Source organism: Nerophis ophidion, linkage group LG05, assembly GCF_033978795.1.
Source record: "Nerophis ophidion isolate RoL-2023_Sa linkage group LG05, RoL_Noph_v1.0, whole genome shotgun sequence".
Taxonomy (NCBI): Eukaryota; Metazoa; Chordata; class Actinopteri; order Syngnathiformes; family Syngnathidae; genus Nerophis; species Nerophis ophidion.
Genome location: NC_084615.1, coordinates 57,277,278 through 57,290,714, shown reverse-complemented (window position 1 = coordinate 57,290,714; position 13,437 = coordinate 57,277,278).

The following is a 13,437-nucleotide window of genomic DNA, read 5'->3' as shown; positions in this document are numbered from 1 at the left end:
AATTTCCACTCATTTCATTACTCATACAAAAGGTAGAAGGAGATAGATGTTATTTCAGCATATTTTTAGGAAAAATGTCACAGGTTACATTGCCAACACCTTTTTTAAAAAGTAAGGCATAAACGTCACAATCCCCATTTTGTATACTATCACTAATATGCAGCTGAAGTACGTATTGTCCAAACACTAAAGTGTAGCTCTGCCCCTTCTGAATTCATGCATTCTCTCACACTAAGGGATACAAAAAATTACTTTTACAACATTCAGTGGACACTTTTAGAACAGCAGTTTCATTCAAAAATTTTAGTTTATTAATCCGGATAAAAATTAATCCGGATAAAACCTGTTGGCAGGCCTGATCCGGCCTACGGGCCGTTTGTTTGACACCCTTGATCCAGAGTCTTAAGGAACTCTGGCCGGATCCCGTCCATCCACCAGGACCCTGCCACTGGGGAGCTTTTTAACTACCTCGGCAATATCAGCCCCGAAATTACCCCAGATTCTAAGGAACTGCTTCCTCATAAGAAGACGTGTAGGTGGGATTGAGGAGGTCTTCGAAGTATTTCCTCTACCGACCCACAACGTTCACAGTCGAGGTCAGCAGCACACCATCCCCACCATACACAGTGTTGACAGTGAGCTGCTTCCGCCTCCTGAGGCGGCGGAGGGTGGTCCAGAATTGCTTTGCAGCCATCCGCAAGTTGCTTTCTATGGCATCCCTCCAATGTTTTTGCCTCTGTGCCCACCAAAGCCGCACACTACTTGGTATCTTGGTACCTTTCTGATGCTTTCTGTGTCCCATGAGTCAAAAGGACCCGAATGGACTTTCTCAAGCTTGATGGCATCCCTTCTAGGATTACCGCCAGAACAGGCACCAACCATCTTGCGGCCACAGCTCTGATCGGCCGCCTTGACGTTAGAGGCAAGGAACATGGTCCACTTGGACTCAATGTTCAGCACCTCCCTTGTAACATGTTCAAAGTTCTTCCAGAGGTGGCAACTGGAACTCTCTGTGAGGTAAGACTCTGTTAAATTTTCCCTGCAGACTCTCACAATGTCAGGTCTGTCCTACATCCTCCCCCACAATCAGAGGCTACAACATGAAAATCTCTAAGGGATGCCTGATTGGTTTTATACATTTGTATTGTTTTGAAGTTAATCAGTAAAACTACACTGTCAAAATGTATAATCGGTGCATCCCCATATGTTGTACACTATATTATTTTGGTAATGACGTGGTTGCATGGTTATGTGCAGGTCGTTCTCCCGGGATGCAGACAGAAACTCCGGAGACAACGTGCAGGTGAGACAATGATTTATTTGCATAAATCACGCAAAAAATGCAGAAAAAAAAGCATGCCGATACAAACAGGAGTCAAGAATCAAAAATATAGACGTTGTTAACTGTTGCCCAGTGCAAACAAGGAAACCAGACTGATTGTGGCGAGAAATGGGAATAAAAAGCTCTCTGATTAGTGCCCAGGAGCAGGTGAGCGTCCTGAACACTAATCAGAGGCAGGTGAACGTAATCTGCAGACATGGCAACTAACACACAAACCCAGGGGTGCTGAAAACAGAACTGAGAAAGTCAAACTAACAGAACAAAACATGATCCGTGCAACGGAATCTAACAATTTTACTCCAAACATTAATGTCACTGGGTTCTTCCACCCATCCATTTTCTACAACTTGTCCCTTATGGTTTCAAAATTGTGTTTTTTTTTCCATTATTTTTTTTTCCTCCGTTGACACAAGCTGATGTTCATGGCAACACTGGAGAGCTCCAAAGGTCGTCAATTGTATTCTTTTTTTTTCCATCCACTATTGCACTTTTGAGACCAGGAGCTTTGTTGTAGTAAACCATCATCTGGGTGGTAATCCTCGTAATCCTTGTTGTTTGCTGTTGGAGGTCTCCTGACAGCGGGGTGAGAAAATACATTAGCTTCTTAAGACAAAGGGCATGTTACAGATTGTCATATTAGAAAAATGACAAATCCTATCAAGCGGGTGACAGTAAAATAATGGAAGAGAGCAGACAGGATGTGAAGCTAATTTCCGAGAGTGCTGCACTAATCCTGTTTGCCTCTGCTTCTATCTATCACAACACACACCGACACTTCACAGCTGTGCAAACAGCGAAAAATGGAGAACCTGCACCAGGATTGACAAAACATTTATCTCTATAGATTGTAAAGGATGACTTTTCGTACCGTTTTCCCATTTCCCCCCGTGGTTGTGATATTTCTAAGAGTTTGTCTGCTCTCTCCAGAGAGTTTGCACTCCCAACTTCTCACAAGCAAGATGCTCGGTGGTGATAAGAAAGTCTTATCAGGAAAGATAAAAGATAAATATATGGCAAAAGATTGGACCATTAATTACAACATTGATTCAACTCAAGTCTGCTCCAGAGACATGTCAACACTCTGAGGGGCCACGCCCTTTCTTCTCTGGGATTAATTAACCTTTCTTATTCTGGGAGGGTTTTTTTTGTTTTGTTTTTTTTTTGTTAGTAAAATGACCCAAAAAAAGTAATATCAAAGTAAAAGTAAATCTGTCTTTAAATCATTTGGAGTAAACCATGGCTTTGGGCTCTTTTGAAAGATAAAAAGATGCATTTTTAATTGCAAAATGTGTCCAAGTACTACTGACACAGACAAATAACGATTTAAATACACTGAAAACCTAATAGTTTTTAGGTTGGTTTGTATATACAAACAATAATTTGGCTTCAAAATAACTTAGTTTGCAGGTATGGAATGGAAAACACTTGGGCATTAAACCAGGACAAAAATAATCTGGTTTAAATTAGTCCCAGTTGCTTTCCCAGATTTTACTTAACTTCAGATAAACTAGTTTCAGACTACATAGCCACAGACTAAGGTAGTCAATACCAACAAAAGTCATGTTTTGACGCCATATTAGATCAAAGGGGAATTGTTCCTTTTTGGTAATTATGCCTATCACTCACAATCCCTATGTGAAACAAGACCACATGTTTTCGAAATGATTAGATATGGCTATTAGCGGAGCCTTGAGCAAACTAGTTTATGCAGCTATTTACGTACCGAGTTAGTGAGTTGCTGCATCGCCTCTGAGTTGGTAAAATTTTGTGCTATATTATAAACCATTTCTCTCCCTTGGATATTAGAAGGTTATGGCCATGAACCGAGAAGTTGGTCAACTTTGACATTCAATTTAGACCTGTTATGTATTCAAATAACGAGGTAGAGCACATGTTTAGTAACTTTTATACATGACTGGGAGTAGCAGTAGCATACACTCTAGAGAGGGATCATCAACACTTCATGTACAGCACTTGGTGAGCATGCTCAGTAGACACCACAACTCAACTACGGAAAGTTAGTAAGGACACACAGTACTGAATCAGCTTGCACATTAATACACCACAAGACCTAAAGACATTGCTAAGAAGACAGAAAAAGACGCTTCTGCCTTTTTTATTTACCAGAGGAGTGAGGATGCTAGGGGTGCGCATGTGTTGCACTCTCTAAAACTATCAGAAAGGCTAACCTTACTCCATTTACATGACGTGACCTGAAAATTAACCAAATATGAGTGATTTTGTTATTATAAGCATAAAAGCAGACGGACTATTTTAGCGGCGCATTGTTAGCAGTGAGCTAATGCTAGTTTACACCGTTGTTATTCTCACACTAAAAGGTAGTGGCAGTTTACAGTACGACATTGCAAAAACTGAAATCTAACTAAGATTAAATATCTCAAATAAGGGTTATACTTACACTTCTCTTTTGTAAAGTAAATCTGAACAGCCGATATGAGCATCTACATCAACTATATGATTTGCCTGAGAAGCTGGACAGGACAAAAAAAAAAAAAAAAATTAAAACGAAAATAAGGGTTATATTTGCTTATTTTCTGTCTGATAAGATAATTCTTCTCACAAAGCAGATTTTATGATAGAGTGTTTTACTTGTTTTAAGGGTTTTGGTCTTAAATGATCTCAGTACGATATTACAGCTTGTTGCTGAGATTGTATGACCTATATTGAGTAAAACATGCTTTAAACTAGAATATCAACTGATGCAAAGCTGTGTCATCAACACAAGTATAAAACTACTTTTTTAAACAAATATTTTTTTTATTTTAAGCATGAAATTATATGTTAAAAAATTGAAATACAAAATGAATCAAATATAAAATAAAAAGTCATTATATCAAGATAATGGCACTAGCCATAATTTAAGAATATTTTTCAACATATTGAGCAAAAAGGTCTAATTTTTTATTTCTACCAAAAAAGTGCACTTTTTATTAGTGGGAATTATACTTTTTTAATGTGTGTTTGGGTTCATTGAGATTAGCTAATTTTACTTGTTTTGGAAAGTCTTGACAAGCCACATTTTTTTTCTATTGGCAGATAATTTTGCTTAGTTCAAATAAAATACCCCCAACTTTTGTATTTTTTTTTTTTACTTGTTCTTTAACACTAACTTTTTGCAGTGTATTGTAGACACACTGAGCCAACGGCTGCTTCTACTTTGCTTCAAATTTGCTACAAGTAAATTCTAGATTATGATCCCTGCATCTGTCATCTGACAAATGTGGCCATGGACCGACAGGCTGGTCAACTTTCACGTCCCCGGGGTAGCGTAAAAGACATTTACTGCAGGAACATTTTTAACCTTTGTGAGGTTTGTGATTGAATCTTCATTTATTATTATTATTATTAGTATTATTGTATAGCGCTTTTCCACCATCAAGGTACTCAAAGTGCTTTGACACTATTTCCACATTCACACACACATCCACACTACTGGTACCTGGGTAAAAACCTGGAGTGCCAGCTGGTACTGCTGGAATTGCTGAGGTGTGGCCACACAACGGAATTATGTGAACGTCCCGTCGGTCGGAATCCCAGCGAGAGTAGAAATAAACAGTAAGTGTTTGTTTGATTATGGTTTATTATAGTTAGTTTGTTTGTTTAGCAGCGAGCAATGCTGGGGATACTACATTGTCACACTAAAGCTACATCCGGGTAGCAGTCGGCTTTCTACAATTTATTGTCAATCCTCTTTGTTTTCAAACTCAAAAATATAAGGTGCAGGATCAAAATGTTTACCAAAGTAACCGTTTTTGGCTCTCACCAAAGTCTGCTTGATTAGAATTGTTGTTGATGGGGAAGTGATCTTTGGTTCCTAGCCTGACGTCACCGGATCAAGTGACTGGCTTCTACATTATCTCTCAAAATGGCTCGGGAATCTCCATGAGATTGGTACTATTTTGATCATATCAATTTATTCGCAAACTTTTTAAAAGTTTTTTGATTCCCAGAGCCCAAAAAAAGTCTGCGGGCTATAGAGCGTTTTCTGTTCGGCCTCCGGTACACTGGAATGCCCTCCCGGTAACAGATCGAGATGCTACCTCAGTAGCAGCATTTAAGTCTCATCTTAAAACTCATTTGTATACTCTAGCCTTTAAATAGCCTCCCTTTTTAGACCAGTTGATCTGCCGTTTCTTTTCTTTTTCTCCTCTGTCCCACTGGAGGGGGTCTGGTCCGGTGGCCATGGATGAGGAGCTGGCTGTCCCGAGTCGGGACCCAGGCTGGACCGCTCGTCCAGAGCCGGGACCCAGGATGGACTGCTCGCCTGTGTATCGGGTGGGAAATATCTGCGCTGCTGATCCGCCTCCGCTTGGGATGGTTTCCTGCTGGCTCCACTGTGGACGGGACTCTCTCTGCTGTGTTCGATCCACTTTGGATTGGACTCTCAACGGTTATGTTGGATCGATTATGGATTGAACTTTCACAGTATCATGTTGGACCCGCTCGACATCCATTGCTTTCGGTTCCCCTAGAGGGGGGTGGTTGCCCACAAATGCGGTCCTCTCCAAAGTTTCTCATAGTCATCATTGTCACCGACGTCGCACTGGGTGTGTGTTTTCCTTGCCCTTATGTGGGCTCTACTGAGGATGTCGTTGTGGTTTGTGCAGCCCTTTAAGACCCTAGTGATTTAGGGCTAACTAAATAATGATTGATTGATTGATTGATTGATATGACGCTTCAAAATAGAGGCGACTTGTTTTTCCACTCTACTGGTACTTTAAAGTTGCTGATCAATTTATAATTGACAATTGATGATTGAGTTTATTTAATAAAAGATTTTTGGCATCAAATAGTTGAAGTCGGTCAAAAAATGTTTATGGTTTAAATAAGGCAACATCTTTTTATTTTTAACTTTTACTAGTAAAGAGTAATCTAATCAATTACTTTTAAGTACGTCACAACACCGTTACCTAAAAGTTTGATGCAACGTGGCATACTACTCTTGATGCTGTTTTATGTCAACAGAAACTGGAAATAGTGATGTATCATGTTGTAATTGTATGTATGTTCTAGATGACATGACATGACAGCATCAGAAACATGTTTAATATTAAATTTTACATTTTATTTTATACAGATCATTACATTTTATTTTGTTGTATTAATACATGAGGGCGTGGCCAGTTGGCTAATAAAGCCCAGCATTGTTAGTCTGTGGCTTAGAAGGAATCTGTTGTCAACAGCGCGTGCGGAATGTTTGCACTTGAAAGTGCGTCAATGGCTGTGTCTCTCCTTTTCCACAAATGGGGTATTGTAGGATTATTATCAATGATTCTTGTTAATTTATTGAATATTAATTATTCCCCGTTGTAGTAGCGCGTATGTGTGCATGTGTGTGTGAGTGAGTGTGTTGGCTACCACTTACACTATTAAAGAGCTTCTTCCTTAAGTGAACTTGCTAGGATTATAAAGCAATTAAACAGATTACATGGTATTAGTAGTAAGTAATTATTCAGAACACTCGCAATTAATGAAGGAATTAATTTTTTCATCACACACACACACACACACACACACATATATATATATATATATATATATATATATATATATATTAGGGGTGTGGGAAAAAATCGATTCGAATACGACTCGAATCGTTTATGTTGTGCAATTCAGAATCGAATCTAATTTTTAAAAAATGATTAATTTTTTTATTTTTATTTTTTTAAATTAATTCAACAAATTACCAAACAGCAATACCATAACAATGCAATCCAATTCCAAAACCAATCCTGACCCAGCAACACTCAGAACTGCAATAAACAGAGCACTTGAGAGGAGACACAAACACGACACAGAACAAACCAAAAGTAGTAAAACAAAAATTAATATTATCAACAGTATCACTATTAGTTAAAATTTCAGCATAGCAGTGATTAAAAAATCCCTCATTGACATTATCATTAGACATTTATAAAAAAAAAAAAAAAGTGTCACAGTCTTACACTTGCATCGCATCTCATAAGCTTGACAACACATTGTGTCCAATGTTTTCACAAAGATAAAATAAGTCATATTTTTGGTTTGTTTAATAGTTAAAACAAATTTACATTATTGCAATCAGTTGATAAAACATTGTCCTTTACAATTATAAAAGCTTTTTACAAAAACCTACTACTCTGCTAACATGTCAGCAGACGGGTAGATCCTGCTGAAATCCTATGTATTGAATGAATACAGAATCCTTTTAAATCGGGAAAAAAATCGTTTTTGATTTGAGAATCGAATCGAATCGAAAAAATCGATACATTATCAAATCGTGACCCCAAGAATCAATATTGAATTGAATCGTGGGACACCCAAAGATTCACAGCCCTATTTTATATATATATATATATATATATATATATATATATATATATATATATATATAATCAATCAATGTTTACTTATATAGCCCTAAATCACTAGTGTCTCAAAGGGCTGCACAAACCACTACGACATCCTCGGTAGGCCCACATAAGGGCAAGGAAAACTCACACCCAGTGGGACATCGGTGACAATAATGACCCGGTGGGACGTCGGTGACAATGATGACTATGAGAACATGATACTGTGATACTGATGATACTGATGACTATGAGAACATATGAGAACATGATACTGTGAAAAAACAATCCATAATGGATCCAACACAGTCGCGAGAGTCCAGTCCAAAGCGGATCCAACACAGCAGCGAGAGTCCCGTTCACAGCGGAGCCAGTAGGAAACCATCCCAAGCGGAGGCTGATCAGCAGCGCAGAGAATTCCCCAGCCGATACATAGGCGAGCAGTACATGGCCACCGGATCAGACCGGACTCCCTCCACAAAGGAGAGTGGGACATAGAAGAAAAAGAAGAGAAACGGCAAATCAACTGGTCTAAAAAGGGAGTCTATTTAAAGGCTAGAGTATACAAATGAGTTTTAAGGTGAGACTTAAATGCTTCTACTGAGGTGGCATCTCGAACTGTTACCGGGAGGGCATTCCAGAGTACTGGAGCCCGAAATGAAAAAGCTCTACAGCCCGCAGACTTTTTTTGGGCTTTGGGGATGACTAATAAGCCGGAGTCCTTTGAACGCAGATTTCTTGCCGGGACATATGGTACAATACAATCGGCAAGATAGGATGGAGCTAGACCGTGTAGTATTTTATACGTAAGTAGTAAAACCTTAAAGTCACATCTTAAGTGAACAGGAAGCCAGTGCAGGTGAGCCAGTACAGGCGTAATGTGATCAAACTTTCTTGTTCTTGTCAAAAGTCTAGCAGCCGCATTTTGTACCAACTGTAATCTTTTAATGCTAGACATGGGGAGACCCGAAAATAATACGTTACAGTAGTCGAGGCGAGACGTAACAAACGCATGGATAATGATCTCAGCGTCTTTAGTGGACAGAATGGAGCGAATTTTAGCGATATTACGGAGATGAAAGAAGGCCGTTTTAGTAACGCTTTTAATGTGTGCCTCAAAGGAGAGAGTTGGGTCGAAGATAATACCCAGATTCTTTACCGTGTCGCCTTGTTTAATTGTTTGGTTGTCAAATGTTAGAGTTGTATTATTAAATAGAGTTCGGTGTCTAGCAGGACCGATAATCAGCATTTCCGTTTTTTTGGCGTTGAGTTGCAAAAAGTTAGCGGACATCCATTGTTTAATTTCATTAAGACATGCCTCCAGCTGACTACAATCCGACATGTTGGTCAGCTTTAGGGGCATGTAGAGTTGGGTGTCATCAGCATAACAGTGAAAGCTAACACCGTATTTGCGTATGATGTCACCTAGCGGCAGCATGTAGATGCTGAAGAGTGCAGGGCCAAGGGCCGAACCCTGGGGAACTCCACACGTTACCTTAACGTAGTCCGAGGTCACATTGTTATGGGAGACACACTGCATCCTATCAGTAAGATAAGAGTTAAACCAAGACAGGGCTAAGTCTGACATACCAATTCGTGTTTTGATACGTTCTAATAAAATATTATGATCGACAGTATCGAAAGCAGCGCTAAGATCGAGGAGCAGCAACATAGATGACACATCAGAATCCATCGTTAGCAATAGATCATTAGTCATTTTTGCGAGGGCTGTCTCCGTCGAGTGATTTGCCCTGAAACCGGATTGAAAGGTTTCACATAGATTGTTAGACGCTAAGTGTTCATTTAACTGCTCCGCAACAATTTTTTCGAGGATTTTTTAAATAAAGGGAAGGTGAGACACCGGTCGGTAGTTTACCATGAGGTCAGGATCGAGGTTAGGTCTTTTAAGAAGAGGATGAATAACCGCTTTTTTGAATGCTAGGGGAACAGTGCCCGAGCAAAGTGATAAGTTTATAATATTTAGCACTGATGGACCTAATAATACAAAGAGCTCCTTGATCAGTTTCCCAGGAAGAGGGTCAAGTAAACATGTTGTTTGTTTTATTCCATTTACACGTTGTAACAATTCCTCTAATGTTATTTCCTCAAAACGAGAGAAACTATTTTGGAGGGCAGTATCCGCCGTATATACAATCGTGTCAGTGTTAATAGAACCCCGTTGTAGCTGGAACGCATTGTCTTTAATCTCCTTTCTAATGACTTCAATTTTCTTACTAAAGAATTGCATAAAGTCATCAGCTGAGTGGGTGGAGCTACTGGAAGGAGTCCCTTGTTGGGTTAGCGATGCTACCGTACTAAACAAAAATTTAGGATCGTTTTTATTACGGTGGATGAGATTTGAGTAATAATTAGCTTTAGCTAAGGTAAGCATGCGTTTATAAGTTATTAAACCATCACTCCATGCTTGATGGTGCACCTCAAGTTTAGTCGTGCGCCATTTGCGTTCCAGCTTTCTGCATAATAATTTCTGAGCTCTAGTTTCTTCTGTAAACCACGGGGTGCGCTTTTTTGGAGCCTTTTTTAACTTTAGCGGTGCTATGTTATCAATGGTTTCGCGCAGGGCGTCGTTAAAGTTGTTAGTGAGGTTATCAATAGAGCCCACATATTTTGGGAGTGGTGCCATTACCGAGGGCAGTAGGTCAGCAAGAGTTGTCGTTGTGGCCGTATTAATGTTGCGGCTGCTATAGCAGTTATTATTATTATTAGTTTGACGAACATGCGTCTGAACCTCGAATTTTATAAGGTAATGATCGGACAATACTTTAGTATACGGGAGTATCGTAACTTTGGAAGCGGTGATACCCCTGACAAGCATTAGGTCTATCGTATTACCGTTGTGATGCGTGGGTTCATTTATTATTTGTGTGAGACCACAGCTATCAATTATAGTCTGGAGCGCTACGCACGGTGGGTCCGATGGGGTATTCATATGGATATTAAAGTCCCCCATTATGATTATATTATCGGCGTGTGTCACTAGATCAGCAACAAACTCTGAGAATTCATTGATAAAGTCCGGATAGGGCCCTGGGGGGCGGTAGATAACAGCCAGGTGTAGAGGCAGCGGTGTGACGGACCTCATAGTAAGCACCTCAAACGATTTATATTTATTATTTATGTTAGGACTAAGGTTAAAGTTTTCGTTGTATATTAGTGCGACCCCCCCACCCCTTTTAAGCGGACGGGCAATATGCGCATGTGTAAAGTTAGGAGGACATGCCTCATTTAGCGCAAAAAAGTTGTTTGGTTTAAGCCAGGTTTCACTGAGACCGATGACGTTAAGATTGTTGTCTCTGATGATATCATTAACTAACAACGTTTTGGGAGACAATGATCTTATGTTTAAAAAACCTATATTATAGGTAGTGGGCTGTTTTAGGGAATTTTTGATCAAATTATCCGTAGTAGCAATATTAATAATGTTGTGTTTATTATGCCCAGTGCATTCAGTATAATTACGACCATATCTAGGAATTGATACGACGGGAATGTTCCGATTGTTTGATTGGTGCTTTGATAAACTGCACGCATCATGGTTAGCCTCCTCAGTAACGGGGATTTTCCGATTGTTTGTTTGTTGCTTTGATAAACTGCACGCATCATGGTTAGCCACCTCAGTAACGGGATTTTTCGATTGTTTGTTTGTTGCTTTGATAAACTGCACACATCATAGTTAGCCACCTCGGTAAAACACATGTCCAACTCTGAAACACTCAAAGCAGAAAAAACTTGTTCTAATTTAACAGACTCCTTACCCAGACCAGTAGTCTCGCATCTTTCATCTAAATCCGTCTTCAGGATGGAGGGAAGTGGTGTTCTGTGGGGATTAGCCTTCTGCTTTGTTTTAAGCCCCGCTCGGCATCCGCGTTTCCGATCACACCGCTGGCGTCTGCTCCGTAGACGGCCCCCGCTGCTACTAGACTCCCCTGCTTCACAGGCCGCTGGATGTAGCCGCCGACGTATTCCCATGCTAGTTAGCATGTTTAGCACGCACGCGTCTATCAGTCCAAAACGGCCCGATATGTCCATATCCAGAAGTGTCTGGCGGTCGTACGTGATCACGGAGTGACCACGATGCGAGCCAGCCATGAAGTCTGCAGAACTGTCCGGCATTTCCGCCAAATGTTCCATCTTTAGCAAGAGCACCGCAGTGTTGCAGCCCGTCCGGGCGCCGCCATCTATATATATATATATTAGGGGTGGGCAAATTAATTCGTTAATTATGAGTTAACTCATCAATCTATTAACGCCGCCAATTATTTTATCGCACATTTGCGTATGTTGTTTACATGCTTTTATTTTGGTAACGCCTTTTCTTAACAAGATGGCGTCGCCCGGCGTCGAGGGGCTCTTGGTAAAGATGCAACATTTGACAAAAATACCGGACAATTCTGCAAATTTCATGACTGGCTTACAGCGTGGTCACTCCGGGATCACTTACGACCGCCAGACAATTCTGAATGTGGATAGATCGGGCCGTTTTGGACTGAATGACGCGTGCTTGCTAGACCAGCTAGCTATCATGGGAATACTTTGCCGGCTACATCCAGCGGCCTGTGAAGCAGCGGAGTATATGTGTTGTCTGTCTATTTATAAATAATGCAGACGAGGAGTGTTGGCTGAGTTCTTAACGTTTACTTTCAGAGCGTGCATATCACAACATACAAGATGCCGTCATGGCTACACAACCTATACCGGGCTACCGCGCATGCTGGTCACTCCTGTTGCATGCTGGGTAGGGTAGTTCTTTTATTCCCTGGCTCATAACATCACAATATAGTACCATGTATATGCGTTCTGTTTATCAAAGCACCAAGCAAACAATCGGAAAATTCCCATCATATCAATTCCTAGATATGGTCATAATTATTTTAAGTGCACTACGCAGAATAAACACAACATTATTAATATTGCTACTATGAATAATTTGATCAAAAATTCCCTAAAACAGCCCACTACCTATAATATAGGTTTTTTAAACATAAGATCCCTGATAAAAATTTTTTTTCTGCTGTTACCTCAGAAATTGCCTGTTCAGATGTTATGACTGTGGCTCAGAGATTTGTATGTAGATTATATTTATTTTCCATAACAAACAGGATAACTTAAATACCCTGGCAGTGGTAGTAATAAGCTTAAATGTTTGTATTTACATTTTTTGAGTTGATTTTCATAAAATATGCTATTTAACTGCTACTGTTTAACAAGGACTGATTTAAATTGTGTTTGCACAACAAATGTTTTGGTGCTTTTGTTCATGTGGGGGAATATTCCAATAAAGGTGCACTACACACTACTTTTGAATTCATTATTGGGTTTTGCGTATACAATGTAGTTAATCGCGATTAATCAGAGATTAATTTTAATCGATTAACTTCGATTAAAATTTTTAATCGTTGCCCAGCCCTAATATATATATATATATATATATATATATCTATATATGTGTATATATGTGTATATGTGTATGTATGTATGTATGTGTATATATATATGTATATATGTATATATCAATCAATCCATCAATCAATGTTTATTTATATAGCCCCAAATCACAAATGTCTCAAAGGACTGCACAAATCATTACGACTACAACATCCTCGGAAGAACCCACAAAAGGGCAAGGAAAACTCACCCAGTGGGCAGGGAGAATTCACATCCAGTGGGACGCCAGTGACAATGCTGACTATGAGAAACCTTGGAGAGGACCTCAGATGTGGGCAA